General features: G+C 41.6%; 16 non-coding genes across 16 annotated transcripts; all 16 read right to left on the bottom strand.

Moving 5' to 3' along the window:
* Window positions 1-8,300: 8,300 nt before the first annotated feature.
* trnav-uac (transfer RNA valine (anticodon UAC)) lies at window positions 8,301-8,373 on the bottom strand. The gene has a single exon. It is a non-coding gene; the product is annotated as a tRNA-Val (tRNA).
* A 669-nt stretch (window positions 8,374-9,042) lies between these two features.
* On the bottom strand, window positions 9,043-9,115 carry trnav-aac (transfer RNA valine (anticodon AAC)). The gene has a single exon. It is a non-coding gene; the product is annotated as a tRNA-Val (tRNA).
* Window positions 9,116-9,550: 435 nt separating this feature from the next.
* Window positions 9,551-9,623, bottom strand: trnav-uac (transfer RNA valine (anticodon UAC)). The gene has a single exon. It is a non-coding gene; the product is annotated as a tRNA-Val (tRNA).
* A 670-nt stretch (window positions 9,624-10,293) lies between these two features.
* Window positions 10,294-10,366, bottom strand: trnav-aac (transfer RNA valine (anticodon AAC)). The gene has a single exon. It is a non-coding gene; the product is annotated as a tRNA-Val (tRNA).
* A 2,666-nt stretch (window positions 10,367-13,032) lies between these two features.
* trnav-uac (transfer RNA valine (anticodon UAC)) lies at window positions 13,033-13,105 on the bottom strand. The gene has a single exon. It is a non-coding gene; the product is annotated as a tRNA-Val (tRNA).
* A 669-nt stretch (window positions 13,106-13,774) lies between these two features.
* trnav-aac (transfer RNA valine (anticodon AAC)) lies at window positions 13,775-13,847 on the bottom strand. Its single transcript has one exon. It is a non-coding gene; the product is annotated as a tRNA-Val (tRNA).
* A 435-nt stretch (window positions 13,848-14,282) lies between these two features.
* On the bottom strand, window positions 14,283-14,355 carry trnav-uac (transfer RNA valine (anticodon UAC)). The gene has a single exon. It is a non-coding gene; the product is annotated as a tRNA-Val (tRNA).
* A 670-nt stretch (window positions 14,356-15,025) lies between these two features.
* On the bottom strand, window positions 15,026-15,098 carry trnav-aac (transfer RNA valine (anticodon AAC)). Its single transcript has one exon. It is a non-coding gene; the product is annotated as a tRNA-Val (tRNA).
* Window positions 15,099-17,981: 2,883 nt separating this feature from the next.
* Window positions 17,982-18,054, bottom strand: trnav-uac (transfer RNA valine (anticodon UAC)). Its single transcript has one exon. It is a non-coding gene; the product is annotated as a tRNA-Val (tRNA).
* Window positions 18,055-18,724: 670 nt separating this feature from the next.
* Window positions 18,725-18,797, bottom strand: trnav-aac (transfer RNA valine (anticodon AAC)). The gene has a single exon. It is a non-coding gene; the product is annotated as a tRNA-Val (tRNA).
* A 435-nt stretch (window positions 18,798-19,232) lies between these two features.
* Window positions 19,233-19,305, bottom strand: trnav-uac (transfer RNA valine (anticodon UAC)). Its single transcript has one exon. It is a non-coding gene; the product is annotated as a tRNA-Val (tRNA).
* A 337-nt stretch (window positions 19,306-19,642) lies between these two features.
* trnav-uac (transfer RNA valine (anticodon UAC)) lies at window positions 19,643-19,715 on the bottom strand. Its single transcript has one exon. It is a non-coding gene; the product is annotated as a tRNA-Val (tRNA).
* Window positions 19,716-20,101: 386 nt separating this feature from the next.
* On the bottom strand, window positions 20,102-20,174 carry trnav-uac (transfer RNA valine (anticodon UAC)). Its single transcript has one exon. It is a non-coding gene; the product is annotated as a tRNA-Val (tRNA).
* Window positions 20,175-20,887: 713 nt separating this feature from the next.
* trnav-aac (transfer RNA valine (anticodon AAC)) lies at window positions 20,888-20,960 on the bottom strand. Its single transcript has one exon. It is a non-coding gene; the product is annotated as a tRNA-Val (tRNA).
* Window positions 20,961-21,395: 435 nt separating this feature from the next.
* On the bottom strand, window positions 21,396-21,468 carry trnav-uac (transfer RNA valine (anticodon UAC)). Its single transcript has one exon. It is a non-coding gene; the product is annotated as a tRNA-Val (tRNA).
* Window positions 21,469-21,805: 337 nt separating this feature from the next.
* trnav-uac (transfer RNA valine (anticodon UAC)) lies at window positions 21,806-21,878 on the bottom strand. Its single transcript has one exon. It is a non-coding gene; the product is annotated as a tRNA-Val (tRNA).
* Between the last annotated feature and the right edge of the window lie 4,122 nt (window positions 21,879-26,000).

Raw genomic sequence — 26,000 nt, 5'->3', positions numbered from 1 at the left:
ATAACCCTTCTCGACGGCTTTTAAAAGCTCGATGCTGACCCAACAGCCCGACAGCGATCTTTCCTGATCCGTGTGGGTACAGGTTGAGGTCTGGTTTTGCTCGTGAGCGCAAGTTCTACATAACGGGAACATGAGTTTTCCTTCGCATCTGTAAGGGAGAACCGGGTGCAGTAATTTGCGGGGAGGGTACACGGTCGCTTTGATAAGGCCGAAATAATTTTCAATCGGTTCAAAATCTTTGAAAATGATTTGTGGATGATCGATCGGATTGCTTTTCCTAGCCTGGCAAAAGGGGTAGAGGCTGGTGAAATCGAGATACCTTATTTTTTCATCTTCGGTCACCTTGTGATAGAGTTTATAAGCGTTAGTTCGACCACCAAACAGAGTGTCTCGCGGTTTCAATCTCTCGGGGGCCGAATAATTGTCCATAAATTCTATCACGGAGGGATCGGTCTTTTTCATTTTGCTCCATTCGCATTCCCAAAGAACCTCGATTTGCAAACCGTCTTCTGCAGAATTTCGACCTTATCGTCAAACTGTCTCCTGAGAACCCCGTAAGGTACTCGCGACAAGGGGTGTGTCTGATGGGCTTCAAAGCGACAGCAGTGTCCATGGTGTACACAACCATTGTATTCTAAGCCAAACCTCAACCCGTTCTGTTCGTAGTAACCGTCTAAAAAGTACTTACCGAAGGATACTTCGCCATGGTTCAAGGCGTGGTGTAGGTCGACGTTTCGAGTCTTTTTGACATACTCCAGCCATTCTATTGAACCAGATGAATAGCATTTGCTCTGTCGGATGTACGCTTTGTTATGCGTGAGAGCCAGCGTATTTTTCTTAAGGAAATGTGTTTTGAAGATCCCCATCGCACAACTAGCGATCGTCGTAAAACTGAAAGGGTCAAGTTTGGTGCATTCGATGAACGACTGGCGATATTTCATACAACCTTCGCGTAATAACACAACGTCGTTAACGCCGTACTCGTACAGTTCTTTCTTAAAGTCAAAGAACTTACCCTCAACCGTGCTGTACCAGGCATCGAACTTTTGTTGGTCTTTATCCGACATGTTATCGTAGTTGTAAAACTTTTTGTCGGGGTAAGGTCCGAAATACTTCGCATTTTCCACTCTGTTGAAAAGATGTGGAAAGTAGCCTTTTTCAGTCGTCGTCAAGTCTAACGCAGCTGGCATTTTGGCTAGGGCAAACGGGGAAAAATGAATGACTGTCGAGGTATCGCTGCGCAAACGTTTCATCATACATAAGGATTAATTTACATCCCTGCATGATAACCTCGATGGCAATCCCAGCTTTGCAGAAATACTCCAGAATGAGAAAGGAGTCAAATCTGGAGGCGTAATGAGCAATGAAGCAGCAGCCTTCATATCGCGGCTGTCTGAAGCGCTTGATTAGCTTAGCTATACAGCCTGTACCGCGAGCTACAAATTTCTCCCCTTGGAACGTGATCGCGCAAACAAAATTAGCCACGTGCCTCCCATTTTCATAACGCGTTTCAAAATCGTAGAAAATGTATTTTTCGCAAAACTCCTTAGGCGCTAGGGGCTGTATGAAGCATTGGTGTTCTCCCTCGTCCACCAGAATTTCGCGACAATGGTCGCATTTGTCCGGAGCGCATACGTGTTTGGTTTTCTTGTTTCCCGGTTTAACCTGGTAGCGTCTGTTGCATAGTTTACAGTATTTTATAAGATCACAGGCGGGGTTTTCGTGACCCGGAGGTGGGTTTTTTTTATGCATTTCGAAGCAATAGCTCGATTTACAGTAACGCATGCAATCTAGACAGTGTATGGTCGTTTTAGGGTAGGTGTAACATTCTGAGTCGAAGCATACGTTACAGACGTGTTTGCATCGATGGTCTCTGCGACTGGTGTAACTTTTGTAACAAAATTCGCATACGTATTCCGAACCGATGAACCCTGTCAAACTCGTTATCATGTAGTAATGATCGTTATGGTGATAGAGGAACACCGTTTTCGGATGGGGTTCATCACAAGTTTTGTACGTTTCTAAGACAGCTGCGTTAGATCTGTGAAATACGACAATTTTAATGCCTAGAGCTCGTTCAAATGAGGCTATGTCGCTAAAAGCGATTGGATCTTGGATTGAGAAGCCTGCACTGTTTTGGATGGTGGTAGCCAGATTTTCTAACTCGGTCTCGGGTGTTGTGGGTTAAGAAAACGGGCGAGACAAATGGAGAAGCACAAATTATTCGAAATATTTGTGGGGCAAAATAAACTGTTTTTTTTTCTTTTGATCACCTCACCAATGGCCAGATCCATAAGTTTACGTCGTTGACCCCCACCTCCTTGCCTGTTCATAACAACGGTAGCTTCTATCTCAACGGCCTGGTCCGATAATAACTGATCGTTGCTCTGTAAAACTTTTTCAATTTGGTCGTAAAGCAAATTGGGGTCATAATTATTTCCATCGGTTAAAACAGCGCTGATGGGTATTTGTAGACTGGAGGCTGACACGGTCAAATTAATCACGGGTACATCCTCACCAAAATCTCTAGCAAAAGTAACAATCCCGCTCAGTGTGTCGTGTAAGTAACGATGATAATCGGCCAGATCTGCAGAGTTGATGACTCTCAGATTCATGCTCCTTCTCAACGATACGCTATTGAAACGAGGTCGTGGTAAAACGTGATATCCGTTAACGAACCCACCCCGGCGAATCAACGCATCAATGTCGAGGGGACTTAATCGCTCATGTGTAGGAGGATTACCTTCGCGGAAAGTATTATCATCGTCGGTAGGATGTTCTACACTATCGTCGTCAGGATCTGGGGGTGGTTCGGCGGTATTTAACCCTGCACCGTGTTGTATGGGTGGGTCATAGAGATTCATATTTGGATTTACGACTAATTCAAAAAGATCCAAATCAGCAGATTGGTGTGACGATTCTACATTAAGATACTGTTCTAAAGAATCTGGAAGCATACTTATCGTTTCAAGCTCATCCGGAGACAGTTCTGTGTCAGATTGGTCTGATTGACGAGCGTCTGAAAAGAAGTATTTTGATCCATCCATTTTTGAAATTCAGACTAACATCACAGAGTATAAAACAATCACAGAGTATAAAACGTGAGATATTACAAAATCATAGAGCATAGATAAAATAGCATAGTGTATACATGTAATATAATAAGAGTATATAAAAGGAATATAAATCAAAGAGTATAAAATCAAAGAGTGTATATAACAATCAATACATGATCTAACGCGGTACAAAATGGATCGTGAGTAAACTATTAATTGTAGCAGACATCTCATCTATGAGGGTATGGAGAAGATGAAGCCTGAGCAGCATTTCACTATGGTGTTGCGTTGACATATGCTCGTTTATATCAGAATCCTCATCCATGATTAATCGGATAATATGGATGCGGTGAAATATTTCATCGCTCACATTCTGAAAAAAACGATCCTGAACATCGAATCTGCTATGTATCTCTGGCTGAAAGGATCGTAGCTCGTTACGTAAGGCATCTATTCTGCTATGGTTTTCTTCCTGCCTTGCAGGATTTGCATCAATTTTCCTGTTTATATCCGCATTCGCCTCACGAAACTCACTGCGAAATGCATCTATTGAATTAATGAGCTGGCGAATCAGAGGCTTATCGTTGGATGGTTCATCGACTGGTTGAGGGGTCAGCGCTACTTCTTCAACATCGATCTCTTCCGACGATTGGTGAAAATGAAATGGCGTCTGACCGGCGTTCGACGCTTCGCCACGCTCGCTCGTCCAAGAGCTCTGATCCCAAGCGTGGAGTTGAGCCACACCCCAGTCAGTCACATCGTCATCATCATCATCATGGATTCTATCCGAACCTGCTGTATGGAAATATAACAATCAATCATAATGGTATGACAAATTTGAGTTTAAATTTTAATACATGTAGATAGCCTCACCATTAAATAGCTCAGGACTAAATGGGGGTACAGAATAATTCGTTTTTCTAGTCTTTTTCTTTGGTTGGTCTAAAGCTGTGGGGGTAGGAACTATTTGATCTCCGACTATGTCTCGCCTATCTGTTACGACGATGGTGTCTTGTTCATTCTCGTCTTCAGTAAGGTCGACCACCGGGAATCCAGGCTGTGTGACGAATTGGATGAAATCTATAAAATAAATAAAACGTTAGATTTCCTTAAACGTAAAACATTACGTTGAAGGTGGATCTTGTTCTTACCATTGGCAGTGCTGTCTCCATCAAACCCATGCGTAGCCACTACGAATTAAAAATAAGTAAAACTTAAAATAAATTAAAATTAATAAATAAAGACGCATAAAAATTGGTACATTTAATTTATAAAGAATAGAAAATAAGTTCTCACATGAATTAATGGCATCAAAGGCGTTCCGCTCGACGTTTGAATCTGAGGGGGAAAAACATATTATGATTTGAAGCCGCCTGGTGGGGCCGTTTTATATGGTTGATGACGCGCACACACACACACACACACACACACACACACACACACACACACACGCCTATAATTTATGAATCATACAACTTGGAAAATTTAAATACATCACATCAGCATTTAAATAGCTAGATTAAAACAATTTGCTCTAAACAAAATCATCTCCAACCATAGGATGACCTATCACAGTAAGGAGTGCATTGTATATCATTTCAGGGCACTAGGGGGGGCTATTTGCCTGTGAACTGGATGTTGTTTGAACTCCGGGACTGGTGGGGGCGCTATTTGCCTGTGAACTGGATGTTGTTTGAACTTCGGGACTGGTGGGGGCGCTATTTGCCTGTGAACTGGATGTTGTTTGAACTCCGGGACTGGTGGGGGCGCTATTTGCCTGTGAACTGGATGTTGTTTGAACTCCGGGACTGGTGGGGGCGCTATTTGCCTGTGAACTGGATGTTGTTTGAACTCCGGGCCTGTGGGGGCGCTATTTGTCTGTGAACTGGATGTTGTTTGAACTCCGGGCCTGTGGGGGCGCTATTTGCCTGTGAACTGGATGTTGTTTGAACTCCGGGACTGGTGGGGGCGCTATTTGCCTGTGAACTGGATGTTGTTTGAACTCCGGGACTGGTGGGGGCGCTATTTGCCTGTGAACTGGATGTTGTTTGAACTCCGGGACTGGTGGGGGCGCTATTTGCCTGTGAACTGGATGTTGTTTGAACTCCGGGCCTGTGGGGGCGCTATTTGTCTGTGAACTGGATGTTGTTTGAACTCCGGGCCTGTGGGGGCGCTATTTGTCTGTGAACTGGATGTTGTTTGAACTCATGGGCAACCATATCCATTCCATACCTGAATGTGACGCTTCAGAAAGTGTTTAAAACGATGATTATTTGGTAAAATATATACCAGTATACCGTCAGAAGCATCAGCAATGTTTTTCTGAAACATATACAGACAAAAGCAAAATGATATAGCGCCCATAACAATGTGTGAGATCCGTTAGCAGCGTAGCACGAGATGCTAACCAACACACATGTTCTATCACCATGCCGCATGGTTAGCTATCCGAAAGATCGGTTTACTAAATTATAACGCTGTATATATCACCGTCTTTTCACATTAAAAGATAGCGCTGCATTATAACACACAAATAGCATTCGTAGAAGAGTGAAGTATGTTGCGGTAAGCCGACGGCTGATCCATGATTTTCATAATAAAAGCTTTTTCACATAAAAAGTTTCACATAAGCAGTAAATCCGATGATAATCCATATTAATACACATAAGCATGGATATGCAGACTGATTTGGTTTAAAATCACCAATGGTCCATATTTTAAAAATCAAACTTTATGATAAATGAATGTGATGTTGCATATTATTAAAAATCATATCTACTGTTTTTCACCCTAGGTGAAAACAATATTTAAATCACCGTAGCATAACCCCATAAGCATGGGTATGCAGACTGGTGTGATTTAAAAAACAAAACAAAAAAAACACCAATGTTCCATATTTTTAAATTTCAAACTTTTATGAATATAATCTTACTTATTTAAAAATCATATCTACTGTTTTTCACCATGTGAAAACAATATTTAAATCACCGTAGCATAACCCCATAAGCATGGAAATAAAGACTGATGAGATTTTTTAAAATGTACATATGCAGACTGATATTTTTAAAATCATAGTTTATGATACTTAATATCTGTACCCAGATATTTTTAAAAATCATACTTTATTAATATAATTTTACATATTTAAAAATTCACATCTATTGTTTCACACCCTATGTGAAAAAACAATCTTTAAAACACCATAGCATAAAAGAATTACAAAGAGAAAATACTCACTGTTTTGCATGTTGATGAGTTGAGCTGTGCAGTCTTGAAGTTTGGACAAGATATGGTTTGCCAGGGTTCGAGCCGTCATCTATATATATATATATACATTCTGAGATGCAGTGAAAATGTATGGGAAAGATATAACTATGTGTGTCCGCTAGATGGCGCGTGTGTTCTATGAATGGTACAGGCGAGTTCACAGAGAGGTCGTTCTCAGAGATCTATCCAACATTTGTCGCCGTATTTCACGGATAGAAGGTCAAAACTGTCACAAAAGAGACACTCCTCTCTTGAGATACGATTTTTTTTAATTGGAAAGCGTATCGGTAGGGTGAAGTGGCACGTACAGCGGTACCGGCTCCTTTGAGTCTTTTCTATACAGTTGTTGTTTTTCAGGATATGCTCGCGACCATAAATTAGTATGAATCGTGAAAACAACAGGTGCTAAAGACGGTCCATGGATACATCTCCCAGTGTTGCAAGCACACACACACTTAGCGCTTTGAGTGTCAACTTTAATCCAATTCTTCAGTACTCTGAAACGGTAAGCTGATTTTTATTTTTGTCATCGGTTCGTAAACTGCATGAAATACGTTATGATTTTATTTCTGATCATCCGTTCATACTGTATAGCTTCTTCAACAGTCTAAATGGAAGATGATTTTTATTTTTGGACTGCTATAATTGGAATATTATTTATTTACAATGAATGATGCAAGCATTTTATTTATATACTTTTAAATGAACAATGTTGTTCAACTTTAGTTACTGGGAGATATTTTCTCACTTTCACCCCCCAGCAGGGGGTGCAGGAATAGGGTGGTGTCTCACTCACAGACAGACGCACACACTTAGCGCGGAGACCATTGCTGTCATGCGCTGGTGTTTGAGAGACTGAGGGGAGGGAGGGTGTCATGAAACACACACGCACACACACATACACACACACACACACACACACACACACACACACACACACACACACACACACACACACACACACACACACACACACACACACACACACACACATTCCTCCACCACTCTGAATCACAGAGTGTCAAAACACAGAGTGTTTAAAAACTTTAAACTTATTTAATCTGAAATGACTGCTTCAGTAGATTTTTAGTAAGATATTTATTTTTGTTTTGAAAAGATTTTTTATAATCATTTATATACTTTTTAAAAGATCAATGTGTTCAACTTTAGTTAGTGTGAAAATTGTAAATGACTAAATGTAAATTTTATAAATATTTCATTCATATACTTTTAAAGGAGCAGCATGCTTTTCAACTTTAGTGTGAGAGTATTAGAAAAACCTTTTCTCACTATCCCCATTTATATAGCGTGCTCAGGAATGCCAGGATATCGGATGACACGCACACACTCACAGACAGACGCACACACACACAGTGCGGAGACTGTCAACTTTAATCCAATTCTTCACCATAGTGAAACGGTAAGATGATTTTACATTTGTAATTCTAATCTATTCTAATCTATATGCGACATTAGAAAAATTATTTTCTCACCCCGACACGGAGGGGATTTCCCACACCAAGAAGTTATTTCCCCCCGGGGTCAATAGGTCAAAATCAATGGGGCAAAGACAACTGGCAAAGACAACTGGCAACTTCATATACCATACAAAGGTCAATAGGGTAAAGACAACTGTCAACTTGATCGATCGATAGGTCAAAGGTTAATCCCTAAATTAAGCGACCTCCGGAACAACCCCTCCGGAAGGTCAAAGGTTAATCCCTACATCAAAGGACCTCCGGAACACCCTCCGGAAGGTCAAAGGTTAGCCCCGCCCACCTGTCAATCATAGGGTCATAAATCATTTTGACATAAGCCGAATGGTTATAACTACTAGTGTGACAGTCTGTAAATTCCACAAACAACAGAACAGAGGTCATTCGGCATGGCAGTCTGCCTACAGCTCCTTGGTACGATGGCCTTCACCTGTCTCAAAAGTAAGGGTTTTGTAGCATTTATATTTAAAATGCATCCACTTGTTTCCGCCCAGTTTTGAACTGAGGACATTTTGCGTGTAAAGCAAACGTGATAACCACTACACTACGGAAACTTGATTTGGACGGTACCCACCTAGTGTCATTCGGCATAGCAGTCTGCCTACAGCTCCTTGGTACGATGGCCTTCACCTGTCTTAAAAGTAAGGGTTTTGTAGCGAATTGCAGCATTTATATTTAACATGCCTCCACTTGTTTCCACCCAATTTTGAACTGAGGACCTTTCGCGTGTAAAGCGAACGTGATAACCACTACACTACGGAAACTTGGTTTGGATCTCATTCCCACCTCTTCTAGCGTACGCTTGTTAAAAGCGACTGAAACTATAGACTGCCCAGTGTTTTTAACATGGCAAAAAGCTGCTAATTTTGTTGGCAGACCGAACATTTTATATTACTGTACAGGAAACCTCAATGTTCATTTGTTTTATTTTTGTCCTTTTCTAAAGAGATTAAACAACAAACATCCCTTCAAGTGTACTGACCTGGTCAACAGAAAATCGCATACGAAATATTTGCAAAAATCACCCACAGTTTCCGCCCAGTTTCGAACTGGGGACTTTTCGCGTGTGAGGCGAACGTGATAACCACTACATAACAAACACGTCTTCAGGTTGCAGACATAAATCTTTAGGTGCACGCTTATTAAAAAGCATATAAAGGAAATAAGCGCTGCACCCACCTCGCGTGCCAAAGGGTTTACATTTTATGTCAGAATCCAACCACTGTTTCTGCTCGGTTTCGAACCGAGGACCTTTCGCGTGTTAGGCGAATGTGATGACCACTACACTACAGAAACCTATTGTTGAGAGGGATGTGCTTTTTAGAAGATGGCTCCTTCCCATAATCTGCCCTGCAAGCAGTGTGAAAGTCTGTAAATTCCACAAACAACAGAACAGAGGTCATTTGGCACCCACCCAGTGTCATTCGGCATGGCAGTCTGCCTACAGCTCCTTGATACGATGGCCTTCACCTGTCTTAAAAGTAAGGGTTTTGTAACGAATTGCAGCATTTATATTTAACATGCCTCCACTTGTTTCCACCCAATTTTGAACTGAGGACCTTTCGCGTGTAAAGCGAACGTGATAACCACTACACTACGGAAACTTGATTTGGACGGCACCCACCTAGTGTCTTTCGGCATGGCAGTCTGCCTACAGCTCCTTGGTACGATGACCTTCACCTGTCTCAAAAGTAAGGGTTTTGTAGCATTTATATTTAAAATGAATCCACTTGTTTCCGCCCAGTTTTGAACTGAGGACCTTTTGCGTGTAAAGCAAACGTGATAACCACTACACTACGGAAACTTGATTTGGACGGCACCCACCTAGTGTCATTCGGCATGGCAGTCTGCCTACAGCTCCTTGGTACGATGGCCTTCACCTGTCTTAAAAGTAAGGGTTTTGTAGCGAATTGCAGCATTTATATTTAACATGCCTCCACTTGTTTCCACCCAATTTTGAACTGAGGACTTTTCGCGTGTAAAGCGAACGTGATAACCACTACACTACGGAAACTTGGTTTGGATCTCATTCCCACCTCTTCTAGCGTACGCTTGTTCAAAAGCGACTGAAACTATAGACTGCCCAGTGTTTTTAACATGGCAAAAAGCTGCTAATTTTGTTGGCAGACCGAACATTTTATATTACTGTACAGGAAACCTCAATGGTCATTTGTTTTATTTTTGTCCTTTTCTAAAGAGATTAAACAACAAACATCCCTGCAAGTGTACTGACCTGCTCAACAGAAAATCGCATACGAAATTTTTGCAAAAATCACCCACAGTTTCCGCCCAGTTATGAACTGGGGACTTTTCGCGTGTGAGGCGAACGTGATAACCACTACACTACAAACACGTCTTCAGGTTGCAGACATAAATCTTTAGGTGCACGCTTATTAAAAAGCATATAAAGGAAATGAGCGATGCACCCACCTAGCGTGCCAAAGAGTTTACATTTTCTGTCATAATCCAACCACTGTTTCTGCTCGGTTTCGAACCGAAGACCTTTCGCGTGTTAGGCGAATGTGATGACCACTACACTACAGAAACCTATTATTGAGACGGATGTGCTTTTTAGAAGATGGCTCCTTCCCATAATCTGCCCTGCAGGCAGTGTGACAGTCTATAAATTCCACAAACAACAGAACAGAGGTCATTCGGCACCCACCTAGTGTCATTCGGCATGGCAGTCTGCCTACAGCTCCTTGGTACGATGGCCTTCACCTGTCTCAAAAGTAAGGGTTTTGTAGCGAATTGCAGCATTTATATTTAACATGCCTCCACTTGTTTCCACCCAATTTTGAACTGAGGACCTTTCGCGTGTAAAGCAAACGTGATAACCACTACACTTCCGAAACTTGATTTGGACGTCAGTCCCACCGCTTCTAGGGTACGCTTGTTCAAAAGCGACTGAAACTATAGACTGCCCAGTGTTTTTAACATGGCAAAAAGCTGCTAATTTTGTTGGCAGACCGAACATTTTATATTACTGTACAGGAAACCTCAATGGTCATTTGTTTTATATTTTTAAAATCATAGTTTATGATACTTAATATCTGTACCCAGATATTTTTAAAAATCATACTTTATTAATATAATTTTACATATTTAAAAATTCACATCTATTGTTTCACACCCTATGTGAAAAAACAATCTTTAAAACACCATAGCATAAAAGAATTACAAAGAGAAAATACTCACTGTTTTGCATGTTGATGAGTTGAGCTGTGCAGTCTTGAAGTTTGGACAAGATATGGTTTGCCAGGGTTCGAGCCGTCATCTATATATACATATATACATTCTGAGATGCAGTGAAAATGTATGGGAAAGATATAACTATGTGTGTCCGCTAGATGGCGCGCGTGTTCTATGAATGGTACAGGCGAGTTCACAGAGAGGTCGTTCTCAGAGATCTATCCAACATTTGTCGCCGTATTTCACGGATAGAAGGTCAAAACTGTCACAAAAGAGACACTCCTCTCTTGAGATACGATTTTTTTTAATTGGAAAGCGTATCGGTAGGGTGAAGTGGCACGTACAGCGGTACCGGCTCCTTTGAGTCTTTTCTATACAGTTGTTGTTTTTCAGGATATGCTCGCGACCATAAATTAGTATGAATCGTGAAAACAACAGGTGCTAAAGACGGTCCATGGATACATCTCCCAGTGTTGCAAGCACACACACACTTAGCGCTTTGAGTGTCAACTTTAATCCAATTCTTCAGTACTCTGAAACGGTAAGCTGATTTTTATTTTTGTCATCGGTTCGTAAACTGCATGAAACACGTTATGATTTTATTTCTGATCATCCGTTCATACTGTATAGCTTCTTCAACAGTCTAAATGGAAGATGATTTTTATTTTTGGACTGCTATAATTGGAATATTATTTATTTACAATGAATGATGCAAGCATTTTATTTATATACTTTTAAATGAACAATGTTGTTCAACTTTAGTTACTGGGAGATATTTTCTCACTTTCACCCCCCAGCAGGGGGTGCAGGAATAGGGTGGTGTCTAACTCACAGACAGACGCACACACTTAGCGCGGAGACCATTGCTGTCATGCGCTGGTGTTTGAGAGACTGAGGGGAGGGAGGGTGTCATGAAACACACACGCACACACACACACACACACACACACACACACACACACACACACACACACACACACACACACACACACACACACACACACACACACACACACACACACACACACACACACACATTCCTCCACCACTCTGAATCACAGAGTGTCAAAACACAGAGTGTTTAAAAACTTTAAACTTATTTAATCTGAAATGACTGCTATAGTAGATTTTTAGTAAGATATTTATTTTTGTTTTGAAAAGATTTTTTATAATCATTTATATACTTTTTAAAAGATCAATGTGTTCAACTTTAGTTAGTGTGAAAATTGTAAATGACTAAATGTAAATTTTATAAATATTTCATTCATATACTTTTAAAGGAGCAGCATGCTTTTCAACTTTAGTGTGAGAGTATTAGAAAAACCTTTTCTCACTATCCCCATTTATATAGCGTGCTCAGGAATGCCAGGATATCGGATGACACGCACACACTCACAGACAGACGCACACACACACAGTGCGGAGACTGTCAACTTTAATCCAATTCTTCACCATAGTGAAACGGTAAGATGATTTTACTTTTGTAATTCTAATCTATTCTAATCTATATGCGACATTAGAAAAATTATTTTCTCACCCCGACACGGAGGGGATTTCCCACACCAAGAAGTTATTTCCCCCCGGGGTCAATAGGTCAAAATCAATGGGGCAAAGACAACTGGCAAAGACAACTGGCAACTCCATATATCATACAAAGGTCAATAGGGTAAAGACAACTGTCAACTTGATCGATCGATAGGTCAAAGGTTAATCCCTAAATTAAGCGACCTCCGGAACAACCCCTCCGGAAGGTCAAAGGTTAATCCCTACATCAAAGGACCTCCGGAACACCCTCCGGAAGGTCAAAGGTTAGCCCCGCCCACCTGTCAATCATAGGGTCATAAATCATTTTGACATAAGCCGAATGGTTATAACTACTAGTGTGACAGTCTGTAAATTCCACAAACAACAGAACAGAGGTCATTCGGCATGGCAGTCTGTCTACAGCTCCTTGGTACGATGGCCTTCACCTGTCTCAAAAGTAAGGGTTTTGTAGCATTTATATTTAAAATGCATCCACTTGTTTCCGCCCAGTTTTGAACTGAGGACATTTTGCGTGTAAAGCAAACGTGATAACCACTACACTACGGAAACTTGATTTGGACGGTACCCACCTAGTGTCATTCGGCATAGCAGTCTGCCTACAGCTCCTTGGTACGATGGCCTTCACCTGTCTTAAAAGTAAGGGTTTTGTAGCGAATTGCAGCATTTATATTTAACATGCCTCCACTTGTTTCCACCCAATTTTGAACTGAGGACCTTTCGCGTGTAAAGCGAACGTGATAACCACTACACTACGGAAACTTGGTTTGGATCTCATTCCCACCTCTTCTAGCGTACGCTTGTTAAAAGCGACTGAAACTATAGACTGCCCAGTGTTTTTAACATGGCAAAAAGCTGCTAATTTTGTTGGCAGACCGAACATTTTATATTACTGTACAGGAAACCTCAATGTTCATTTGTTTTATTTTTGTCCTTTTCTAAAGAGATTAAACAACAAACATCCCTGCAAGTGTACTGACCTGGTCAACAGAAAATCGCATACGAAATATTTGCAAAAATCACCCACAGTTTCCGCCCAGTTTCGAACTGGGGACTTTTCGCGTGTGAGGCGAACGTGATAACCACTACATAACAAACACGTCTTCAGGTTGCAGACATAAATCTTTAGGTGCACGCTTATTAAAAAGCATATAAAGGAAATAAGCGCTGCACCCACCTCGCGTGCCAAAGGGTTTACATTTTATGTCAGAATCCAACCACTGTTTCTGCTCGGTTTCGAACCGAGGACCTTTCGCGTGTTAGGCGAATGTGATGACCACTACACTACAGAAACCTATTGTTGAGAGGGATGTGCTTTTTAGAAGATGGCTCCTTCCCATAATCTGCCCTGCAAGCAGTGTGAAAGTCTGTAAATTCCACAAACAACAGAACAGAGGTCATTTGGCACCCACCCAGTGTCATTCGGCATGGCAGTCTGCCTACAGCTCCTTGATACGATGGCCTTCACCTGTCTTAAAAGTAAGGGTTTTGTAACGAATTGCAGCATTTATATTTAACATGCCTCCACTTGTTTCCACCCAATTTTGAACTGAGGACCTTTCGCGTGTAAAGCGAACGTGATAACCACTACACTACGGAAACTTGATTTGGACGGCACCCACCTAGTGTCTTTCGGCATGGCAGTCTGCCTACAGCTCCTTGGTACGATGACCTTCACCTGTCTCAAAAGTAAGGGTTTTGTAGCATTTATATTTAAAATGAATCCACTTGTTTCCGCCCAGTTTTGAACTGAGGACCTTTTGCGTGTAAAGCAAACGTGATAACCACTACACTACGGAAACTTGATTTGGACGGCACCCACCTAGTGTCATTCGGCATGGCAGTCTGCCTACAGCTCCTTGGTACGATGGCCTTCACCTGTCTTAAAAGTAAGGGTTTTGTAGCGAATTGCAGCATTTATATTTAACATGCCTCCACTTGTTTCCACCCAATTTTGAACTGAGGACTTTTCGCGTGTAAAGCGAACGTGATAACCACTACACTACGGAAACTTGGTTTGGATCTCATTCCCACCTCTTCTAGCGTACGCTTGTTCAAAAGCGACTGAAACTATAGACTGCCCAGTGTTTTTAACATGGCAAAAAGCTGCTAATTTTGTTGGCAGACCGAACATTTTATATTACTGTACAGGAAACCTCAATGGTCATTTGTTTTATTTTTGTCCTTTTCTAAAGAGATTAAACAACAAACATCCCTGCAAGTGTACTGACCTGCTCAACAGAAAATCGCATACGAAATTTTTGCAAAAATCACCCACAGTTTCCGCCCAGTTATGAACTGGGGACTTTTCGCGTGTGAGGCGAACGTGATAACCACTACACTACAAACACGTCTTCAGGTTGCAGACATAAATCTTTAGGTGCACGCTTATTAAAAAGCATATAAAGGAAATGAGCGATGCACCCACCTAGCGTGCCAAAGAGTTTACATTTTCTGTCATAATCCAACCACTGTTTCTGCTCGGTTTCGAACCGAAGACCTTTCGCGTGTTAGGCGAATGTGATGACCACTACACTACAGAAACCTATTATTGAGACGGATGTGCTTTTTAGAAGATGGCTCCTTCCCATAATCTGCCCTGCAGGCAGTGTGACAGTCTATAAATTCCACAAACAACAGAACAGAGGTCATTCGGCACCCACCTAGTGTCATTCGGCATGGCAGTCTGCCTACAGCTCCTTGGTACGATGGCCTTCACCTGTCTCAAAAGTAAGGGTTTTGTAGCGAATTGCAGCATTTATATTTAACATGCCTCCACTTGTTTCCACCCAATTTTGAACTGAGGACCTTTCGCGTGTAAAGCAAACGTGATAACCACTACACTTCCGAAACTTGATTTGGACGTCAGTCCCACCGCTTCTAGGGTACGCTTGTTCAAAAGCGACTGAAACTATAGACTGCCCAGTGTTTTTAACATGGCAAAAAGCTGCTAATTTTGTTGGCAGACCGAACATTTTATATTACTGTACAGGAAACCTCAATGGTCATTTGTTTTATATTTTTAAAATCATAGTTTATGATACTTAATATCTGTACCCAGATATTTTTAAAAATCATACTTTATTAATATAATTTTACATATTTAAAAATTCACATCTATTGTTTCACACCCTATGTGAAAAAACAATCTTTAAAACACCATAGCATAAAAGAATTACAAAGAGAAAATACTCACTGTTTTGCATGTTGATGAGTTGAGCTGTGCAGTCTTGAAGTTTGGACAAGATATGGTTTGCCAGGGTTCGAGCCGTCATCTATATATACATATATACATTCTGAGATGCAGTGAAAATGTATGGGAAAGATATAACTATGTGTGTCCGCTAGATGGCGCGCGTGTTCTATGAATGGTACAGGCGAGTTCACAGAGAGGTCGTTCTCAGAGATCTATCCAACATTTGTCGCCGTATTTCACGGATAGAAGGTCAAAACTGTCACAAAAGAGACACTCCTCTCTTGAGATACGATTTTTTTTAATTGGAAAGCGTATCGGTAGGGTGAAGTGGCACGTACAGCGGTACCGGCTCCTTTGAGTCTTTTCTATACAGTTGTTGTTTTTCAGGATATGCTCGCGACCATAAATTAGTATGAATCGTGAAAACAACAGGTGCTAAAGACGGTCCATGGATACATCTCCCAGTGTTGCAAGCACACACACACTTAGCGCTTTGAGTGTCAACTTTAATCCAATTCTTCAGTACTCTGAAACGGTAAGCTGATTTTTATTTTTGTCATCGGTTCGTAAACTGCATGAAACACGTTATGATTTTATTTCTGATCATCCGTTCATACTGTATAGCTTCTTCAACAGTCTAAATGGAAGATGATTTTTATTTTTGGACTGCTATAATTGGAATATTATTTATTTACAATGAATGATGCAAGCATTTTATTTATATACTTTTAAATGAACAATGTTGTTCAACTTTAGTTACTGGGAGATATTTTCTCACTTTCACCCCCCAGCAGGGGGTGCAGGAATAGGGTGGTGTCTAACTCACAGACAGACGCACACACTTAGCGCGGAGACCATTGCTGTCATGCGCTGGTGTTTGAGAGACTGAGGGGAGGGAGGGTGTCATGAAACACACACGCACACACACACACACACACACACACACACACACACACACACACACACACACACACACACACACACACACATTCCTCCACCACTCTGAATCACAGAGTGTCAAAACACAGAGTGTTTAAAAACTTTAAACTTATTTAATCTGAAATGACTGCTATAGTAGATTTTTAGTAAGATATTTATTTTTGTTTTGAAAAGATTTTTTATAATCATTTATATACTTTTTAAAAGATCAATGTGTTCAACTTTAGTTAGTGTGAAAATTGTAAATGACTAAATGTAAATTTTATAAATATTTCATTCATATACTTTTAAAGGAGCAGCATGCTTTTCAACTTTAGTGTGAGAGTATTAGAAAAACCTTTTCTCACTATCCCCATTTATATAGCGTGCTCAGGAATGCCAGGATATCGGATGACACGCACACACTCACAGACAGACGCACACACACACAGTGCGGAGACTGTCAACTTTAATCCAATTCTTCACCATAGTGAAACGGTAAGATGATTTTACTTTTGTAATTCTAATCTATTCTAATCTATATGCGACATTAGAAAAATTATTTTCTCACCCCGACACGGAGGGGATTTCCCACACCAAGAAGTTATTTCCCCCCGGGGTCAATAGGTCAAAATCAATGGGGCAAAGACAACTGGCAAAGACAACTGGCAACTCCATATATCATACAAAGGTCAATAGGGTAAAGACAACTGTCAACTTGATCGATCGATAGGTCAAAGGTTAATCCCTAAATTAAGCGACCTCCGGAACAACCCCTCCGGAAGGTCAAAGGTTAATCCCTACATCAAAGGACCTCCGGAACACCCTCCGGAAGGTCAAAGGTTAGCCCCGCCCACCTGTCAATCATAGGGTCATAAATCATTTTGACATAAGCGGAATGGTTATAACTACTAGTGTGACAGTCTGTAAATTCCACAAACAACAGAACAGAGGTCATTCGGCATGGCAGTCTGCCTACAGCTCCTTGGTACGATGGCCTTCACCTGTCTCAAACGTAAGGGTTTTGTATCGAATTGCAGCATTTATATTTAACATGCCTCCACTTGTTTCCACCCAGTTTTGAACTGAAGACCTTTGCGTGTAAAGCGAACGTGATATCATGGCATGTGCTTTTTAGAAGATGGCTCCTTCCCATAATCTGCTCTGCAAGCAGTGTGACAGTCTGTGAATTCCACAAACAACAGAACAGAGGTCATTCGGCATGGCAGTCTGCCTACAGCTCCTTGGTACGATGGCCTTCACCTGTCTCAAAAGTAAGGGTTTTGTAGCATTTATATTTAAAATGCATCCACTTGTTTCCGCCCAGTTTTGAACTGAGGACATTTTGCGTGTAAAGCAAACGTGATAACCACTACACTACGGAAACTTGATTTGGACGGTACCCACCTAGTGTCATTCGGCATGGGAGTCTGCCTACAGCTCCTTGGTACGATTGCCTTCACCTGTCTTAAAAGTAAGGGTTTTGTAGCGAATTGCAGCATTTATATTTAACATGCCTCCACTTGTTTCCACCCAATTTTGAACTGAGGACCTTTCGCGTGTAAAGCGAACGTGATAACCACTACACTACTGAAACTTGGTTTGGATCTCATTCCCACCTCTTCTAGCGTACGCTTGTTCAAAAGCGACTGAAACTATAGACTGCCCAGTGTTTTTAACATGGCAAAAAGCTGCTAATTTTGTTGGCAGACCGAACATTTTATATTACTGTACAGGAAACCTCAATGTTCATTTGTTTTATTTTTGTCCTTTTCTAAAGAGATTAAACAACAAACATCCCTTCAAGTGTACTGACCTGCTCAACAGAAAATCGCATACGAAATATTTGCAAAAATCACCCACAGTTTCCGCCCAGTTTCGAACTGGGGACTTTTCGCGTGTGAGGCGAACGTGATAACCACTACATAACAAACACGTCTTCAGGTTGCAGACATAAATCTTTAGGTGCACGCTTATTAAAAAGCATATAAAGGAAATAAGCGCTGCACCCACCTAGCGTGCCAAAGAGTTTACATTTTATGTCAGAATCCAACCACTGTTTCTGCTCGGTTTCGAACCGAGGACCTTTCGCGTGTTAGGCGAATGTGATGACCACTACACTACAGAAACCTATTGTTGCGAGGGATGTGCTTTTTAGAAGGTGGCTCCTTCCCATAATCTGCCCTGCAAGCAGTGTGAAAGTCTGTAAATTCCACAAACAACAGAACAGAGGTCATTCGGCACCCACCTAGTGTCATTCGGCATGGCAGTCTGCCTACAGCTCCTTGATACGATGGCCTTCACCTGTCTTAAAAGTAAGGGTTTTGTAACGAATTGCAGCATTTATATTTAACATGCCTCCACTTGTTTCCACCCAATTTTGAACTGAGGACCTTTCGCGTGTAAAGCGAACGTGATAACCACTACACTACGGAAACTTGATTTGGACGGCACCCACCTAGTGTCTTTCGGCATGGCAGTCTGCCTACAGCTCCTTGGTACGATGGCCTTCACCTGTCTCAAAAGTAAGGGTTTTGTAGCATTTATATTTAAAATGCATCCACTTGTTTCCGCCCAGTTTTGAACTGAGGACCTTTTGCATGTAAAGCAAACGTGATAACCACTACACTACAGAAACTTGATTTGGACGGCACCCACCTAGTGTCATTCGGCATGGCAGTCTGCCTACAGCTCCTTGGTACGATGGCCTTCACCTGTCTTAAATGTAAGGGTTTTGTAGCGAATTGCAGCATTTATATTTAACATGCCTCCACTTGTTTCCACCCAATTTTGAACTGAGGACCTTTCGCGTGTAAAGCGAACGTGATAACCACTACACTACGGAAACTTGATTTGGACGGCACCCACCTAGTGTCTTTCGGCATGGCAGTCTGCCTACAGCTCCTTGGTACGATGGCCTTCACCTGTCTCAAAAGTAAGGGTTTTGTAGCATTTATATTTAAAATGAATCCACTTGTTTCCGCCCAGTTTTGAACTGAGGACCTTTTGCGTGTAAAGCAAACGTGATAACCACTACACTACGGAAACTTGATTTGGACGGCACCCACCTAGTGTCATTCGGCATGGCAGTCTGCCTACAGCTCCTTGGTACGATGGCCTTCACCTGTCTCAAAAGTAAGGGTTTTGTATCGAATTGCAGCATTTATATTTAACATGCCTCCACTTGTTTCCACCCAGTTTTGAACTGAAGACCTTTGCGTGTAAAGCGAACGTGATATCATGGCATGTGCTTTTTAGAAGATGGCTCCTTCCCATAATCTGCTCTGCAAGCAGTGTGACAGTCTGTGAATTCCACAAACAACAGAACAGAGGTCATTCGGCATGGCAGTCTGCCTACAGCTCCTTGGTACGATGGCCTTCACCTGTCTCAAAAGTAAGGGTTTTGTAGCATTTATATTTAAAATGCATCCACTTGTTTCCGCCCAGTTTTGAACTGAGGACATTTTGCGTGTAAAGCAAACGTGATAACCACTACACTACGGAAACTTGATTTGGACGGTACCCACCTAGTGTCATTCGGCATGGCAGTCTGCCTACAGCTCCTTGGTACGATTGCCTTCACCTGTCTTAAACAAGTGAATCCACTTGTTAGCGAATTGCAGCATTTATATTTAACATGCCTCCACTTGTTTCCACCCAATTTTGAACTGAGGACCTTTCGCGTGTAAAGCGAACGTGATAACCACTACACTACTGAAACTTGGTTTGGATCTCATTCCCACCTCTTCTAGCGTACGCTTGTTCAAAAGCGACTTAAACTATAGACTGCCCAGTGTTTTTAACATGGCAAAAAGCTGCTAATTTTGTTGGCAGACCGAACATTTTATATTACTGTACAGTGTATTATTACTGTACAGTGTACAGTGTACATTGAGTATATTACCTCAATGTTCATTTGTTTTATTTTTGTCCTTTTCTAAAGAGATTAAACAACAAACATCCCTTCAAGTGTACTGACCTGCTCAACAGAAAATCGCATACGAAATATTTGCAAAAATCACCCACAGTTTCCGCCCAGTTTCGAACTGGGGACTTTTCGCGTGTGAGGCGAACGTGATAACCACTACATAACAAACACGTCTTCAGGTTGCAGACATAAATCTTTAGGTGCACGCTTATTAAAAAGCATATAAAGGAAATAAGCGCTGCACCCACCTAGCGTGCCAAAGAGTTTACATTTTATGTCAGAATCCAACCACTGTTTCTGCTCGGTTTCGAACCGAGGACCTTTCGCGTGTTAGGCGAATGTGATGACCACTACACTACAGAAACCTATTGTTGCGAGGGATGTGCTTTTTAGAAGATGGCTCCTTCCCATAATCTGCCCTGCAAGCAGTGTGAAAGTCTGTAAATTCCACAAACAACAGAACAGAGGTCATTCGGCACCCACCTAGTGTCATTCGGCATGGCAGTCTGCCTACAGCTCCTTGATACGATGGCCTTCACCTGTCTTAAAAGTAAGGGTTTTGTAACGAATTGCAGCATTTATATTTAACATGCCTCCACTTGTTTCCACCCAATTTTGAACTGAGGACCTTTCGCGTGTAAAGCGAACGTGATAACCACTACACTACGGAAACTTGATTTGGACGGCACCCACCTAGTGTCTTTCGGCATGGCAGTCTGCCTACAGCTCCTTGGTACGATGGCCTTCACCTGTCTCAAAAGTAAGGGTTTTGTAGCATTTATATTTAAAATGCATCCACTTGTTTCCGCCCAGTTTTGAACTGAGGACCTTTTGCATGTAAAGCAAACGTGATAACCACTACACTACGGAAACTTGATTTGGACGGCACCCACCTAGTGTCATTCGGCATGGCAGTCTGCCTACAGCTCCTTGGTACGATGGCCTTCACCTGTCTTAAATGTAAGGGTTTTGTAGCGAATTGCAGCATTTATATTTAACATGCCTCCACTTGTTTCCACCCAATTTTGAACTGAGGACCTTTCGCGTGTAAAGCGAACGTGATAACCACTACACTACGGAAACTTGATTTGGACGGCACCCACCTAGTGTCTTTCGGCATGGCAGTCTGCCTACAGCTCCTTGGTACGATGGCCTTCACCTGTCTCAAAAGTAAGGGTTTTGTAGCATTTATATTTAAAATGAATCCACTTGTTTCCGCCCAGTTTTGAACTGAGGACCTTTTGCGTGTAAAGCAAACGTGATAACCACTACACTACGGAAACTTGATTTGGACGGCACCCACCTAGTGTCATTCGGCATGGCAGTCTGCCTACAGCTCCTTGGTACGATGGCCTTCACCTGTCTTAAAAGTAAGGGTTTTGTAGCGAATTGCAGCATTTATATTTAACATGCCTCCACTTGTTTCCAACCAATTTTGAACTGAGGACTTTTCGCGTGTAAAGCGAACGTGATAACCACTACACTACGGAAACTTGGTTTGGATCTCATTCCCACCTCTTCTAGCGTACGCTTGTTCAAAAGCGACTGAAACTATAGACTGCCCAGTGTTTTTAACATGGCAAAAAGCTGCTAATTTTGTTGGCAGACCGAACATTTTATATTACTGTACAGGAAACCTCAATGGTCATTTGTTTTATTTTTGTCCTTTTCTAAAGAGATTAAACAACAAACATCCCTGCAAGTGTACTGACCTGCTCAACAGAAAATCGCATACGAAATTTTTGCAAAAATCACCCACAGTTTCCGCCCAGTTATGAACTGGGGACTTTTCGCGTGTGAGGCGAACGTGATAACCACTACACTACAAACACGTCTTCAGGTTGCAGACATAAATCTTTAGGTGCACGCTTATTAAAAAGCATATAAAGGAAATGAGCGCTGCACCCACCTAGCGTGCCAAAGAGTTTACATTTTCTGTCAGAAACCTACAGAAACCTATTATTGAGACGGATGTGCTTTTTAGAAGATGGCTCCTTCCCATAATCTGCCCTGCAGGCAGTGTGACAGTCTGTAAATTCCACAAACAACAGAACAGAGGTCATTCGGCACCCACCTAGTGTCATTCGGCATGGCAGTCTGCCTACAGCTCCTTGGTACGATGGCCTTCACCTGTCTCAAAAGTAAGGGTTTTGTAGCGAATTGCAGCATTTATATTTAAAATGCATCCACTTGTTTCCGCCCAGTTTTGAACTGAGGACCTTTCGCGTGTAAAGCAAACGTGATAACCACTACACTTCCGAAACTTGATTTGGACGTCAGTCCCACCGCTTCTAGGGTACGCTTGTTCGAAAGCGACTGAAACTATAGACTGCCCAGCAGTGTTGTATAAAGTACTAGAAAGCAATACTTGAGTAAAAGTACAAGTATCGTACTAGAAAAAGACTTTGGTAGAAGTGAAAGTTACCTTTTAGAATATTACTTAATTAAAAGTCTTAAAGTATCTGATATATACTGTACTTAAGTATCAAAAGTAATTTTCTGATATTTAATGTACTTAAGTATTTGAAGTAAAAGTAATTTTTTTTTTTTGATATATATATAAAAAAAAGCAAGCGGTTAGAACTTTGATTGTGACATTTATTGTGGCTTTCTTACAGTAAAGCATATTCAGGGTTCCCATATCTTCTTAATCTCACTTATCAAATCAAAATCAGTCTTTTCCAGTACTTTTCAGGCACAATCTCTTAAGTTCAAAGAACAAACAGCATATTTTTAGAGCTGACAAAGAAAAAAACAAACATGAACTTGTATGAACTTCAGGTAAAAATGAAAAATAAATAACTTATTTCTTTCAACAACAAAAAAAACCTGCTGGTAGGGAGAACATTTTGGTCATGTGGTATTGGCATTTGTAGGGCTCCATCACACGCTCGCTCACTCACTCACTCACTCACTCACTCACTCACTCACACAACCTATGTCCAGCAGCTACTAATACGCCAGTCATTAGTTGAAACTGAAAAGGTGTCTGTTCATCTTCAAAAGAAGCTGGTTTTCAAAGTTGCCAGAATTCAGTCTTACTCTTCTTGGACTGAAGACAAGTCCTGCGATGCTAAATAGCCTTTCACAGGCCGCTGAGGCAGGTAGAGGAGTGTTCAGCTTCACAGAAAGCTTGCACACTGCTGGGAAGGACTTCAGCAAGGCCATGTGATCTGCTGAACAGGCCATGTACCCATCCAGCTGTTTGGTGCCATCTTGTATTTGAGACGACTGCAGGGCAGAGAAAAAGTCATCCTCATCAGACGAAGTGGACCTGCTGGCATCGCCTATCTGCAGTGAGGGCTCTTCCAGATGCTGCCTGATGTAGTCAATTCCTGAAATAGTGTGGATAAAAATATAAATTATACAACTAATGCAACTGTCTAATCTGCCATGGCATGACCCCAACACAAACTTTTAATTTAAGGTTTGCTATTTTAGTTTCATGTACCATCCATGCACCTATAATTCAAGGTTTCTTTATTAGTACCAAGGGTAAATTTGTTGTGCAGCAATCAGAATCTTGATTTGTGAATTGCCAGTATGACAAATTGTGAAAATATACACCTAATGTTGCTCTATCCCCATGATATCTTACCCGTTTTGATTGTGGCTTCATCCTTTGTCCACATCGTTCGGAATTTCGGAAGCAGAATCGCAGCAGCGATCAACTCTGGTTCTCCTGACATGTGGCCAAAACGGTTCATGATTCCCACCTGCAAGGCAGGTTATTTATAGCAGATTTCAGCAACAAGGCAATTCACAATGTACTTTACATAAAACATTTAAGCATTGAGACAAAGTGGCAAAGAAACTTAAATTAATAAAAATGAATCATTGAAGAGATAAGACAATAGAAAATAAATACAATAGTAAAAGTTACCTGTAGAGCATCCACCAGAGGCTTGCAGTACTTCAGTGGCAACTTGACTCTGTCAAGTTTGACAGTGAGCAGGTTGATGGTTGGAAGTAGCCACCCCATCATGACATTTGCTTCTGCTTGCAAGATGTTGGTAGCCTGGGCGACAGGGCTCATGGCAGCGGCATACTCTGCGAGAAAGGCGAGTTCAGCTGGATTAAACCTGTTGAAAACAAAACACAACAACATTGTTTTTATAACACTGTAACCATTTCATTGGATTCATCAAAATAACTGCTGGAAGAGTAATTCAGTAAAATTGAAGTGGAAGTTGGGATAGAATGTGATGTAATGTAAAGTTTTTAGTGTCCACGAAAGAATGGGACAAAGAAAGACATTCCAGATGTTCGATTATGATGAAATAAAACACATAATTCCTACTTACATTGGAAGCTTTAAGTCAGTGCAGATGACTCTGATGGTCCCCTCTCCCTTTTCTTTAATTATTCTCAGCAGTCTTTCCACTGCCAGGAACAGGGAGTTCCACCTGGTGGAATACGGACGCAGCAGCTGGAGGGAGCAAGCATCTTCAACAGTTTCGGCTGCAAGGGTGGATTTTCCACATTTGTTCCAAAGTGCACTACACTTGCCAAATGTTGAACGGTACACTTTCTTGTATGCCTCATTGGATGTTGTTGCTTTCATGGCATCAACAGTAGCTATTAGGTTGAGTAGGTGACAAGCACAGCGCTGGTGCTTTGGGAGCTGGAATTCTAAACCATCATCTTCAGTCAGAAGTGCTGACACATCAACACACTCCACTTCTTCATCCCCTTCTTGATCTTCTTCTTCCTCTCCTGGTTGAGATGCACTGCCATGATCACCATCACTTCCAATGGCATTATTGTTCTCATCTTCACCAAAAATGTTGAACGCTTTTATGAAGTTAGAGGCATTGTCTGTTGTTGTTCGCACAATCTTCCCTCGAATTTCAAATTCAGAGTGGATGTCATTAAGGGCACTTGCCAACACATCAAATGTGTGCGAACCTCTCAGCTGTTTACAGGCTAGGGCTGCTGAGCATCTTTTGAGACTGTCGGGGTCAATCCAATGGGCAGTAACACCAATGAAGCTCCGCCTTCTGACAGACCAGCAGTCGGTGGTGGTGGCGATATGGTCAACTCCTCTCATGGCCTCAGTCACAGCCCTCTTCATTCCCCTGAAGGCATCATCAATCATGGAGCGCAGAGTCAGCCGTGACATAATTTTTGCATTAGGCTGCAGTTCCTTCACAAAATCTTTAAATGGTTGTTCTTCAACAACATGGAATGGCCGGAGTCCTTGGACCACATAAGTCACTATAGCTTTGTCAATGGACATCTGAGACACAGTCCTGGTGTTCACCAATGTGCTCTGCTTGATGCTGGAGGTGGTGGTGGGAGACTCAGGAGCCCTTTTTCTCTTTGTTGATGTAAGCTCTTCATACTTTTTGAGGTGGTGTACATGCTTTCTCTGTTTCAGAGGAAGAGACATTTAATGAGCAACT

Source organism: Siphateles boraxobius, unplaced genomic scaffold (assembly GCF_051911475.1).
Source record: "Siphateles boraxobius isolate OS27281-9 unplaced genomic scaffold, OSU_SipBor_1 6, whole genome shotgun sequence".
In the NCBI taxonomy this organism is placed as follows: Eukaryota; Metazoa; Chordata; class Actinopteri; order Cypriniformes; family Leuciscidae; genus Siphateles; species Siphateles boraxobius.
This window is presented reverse-complemented; position numbering and strand designations above follow the sequence as displayed.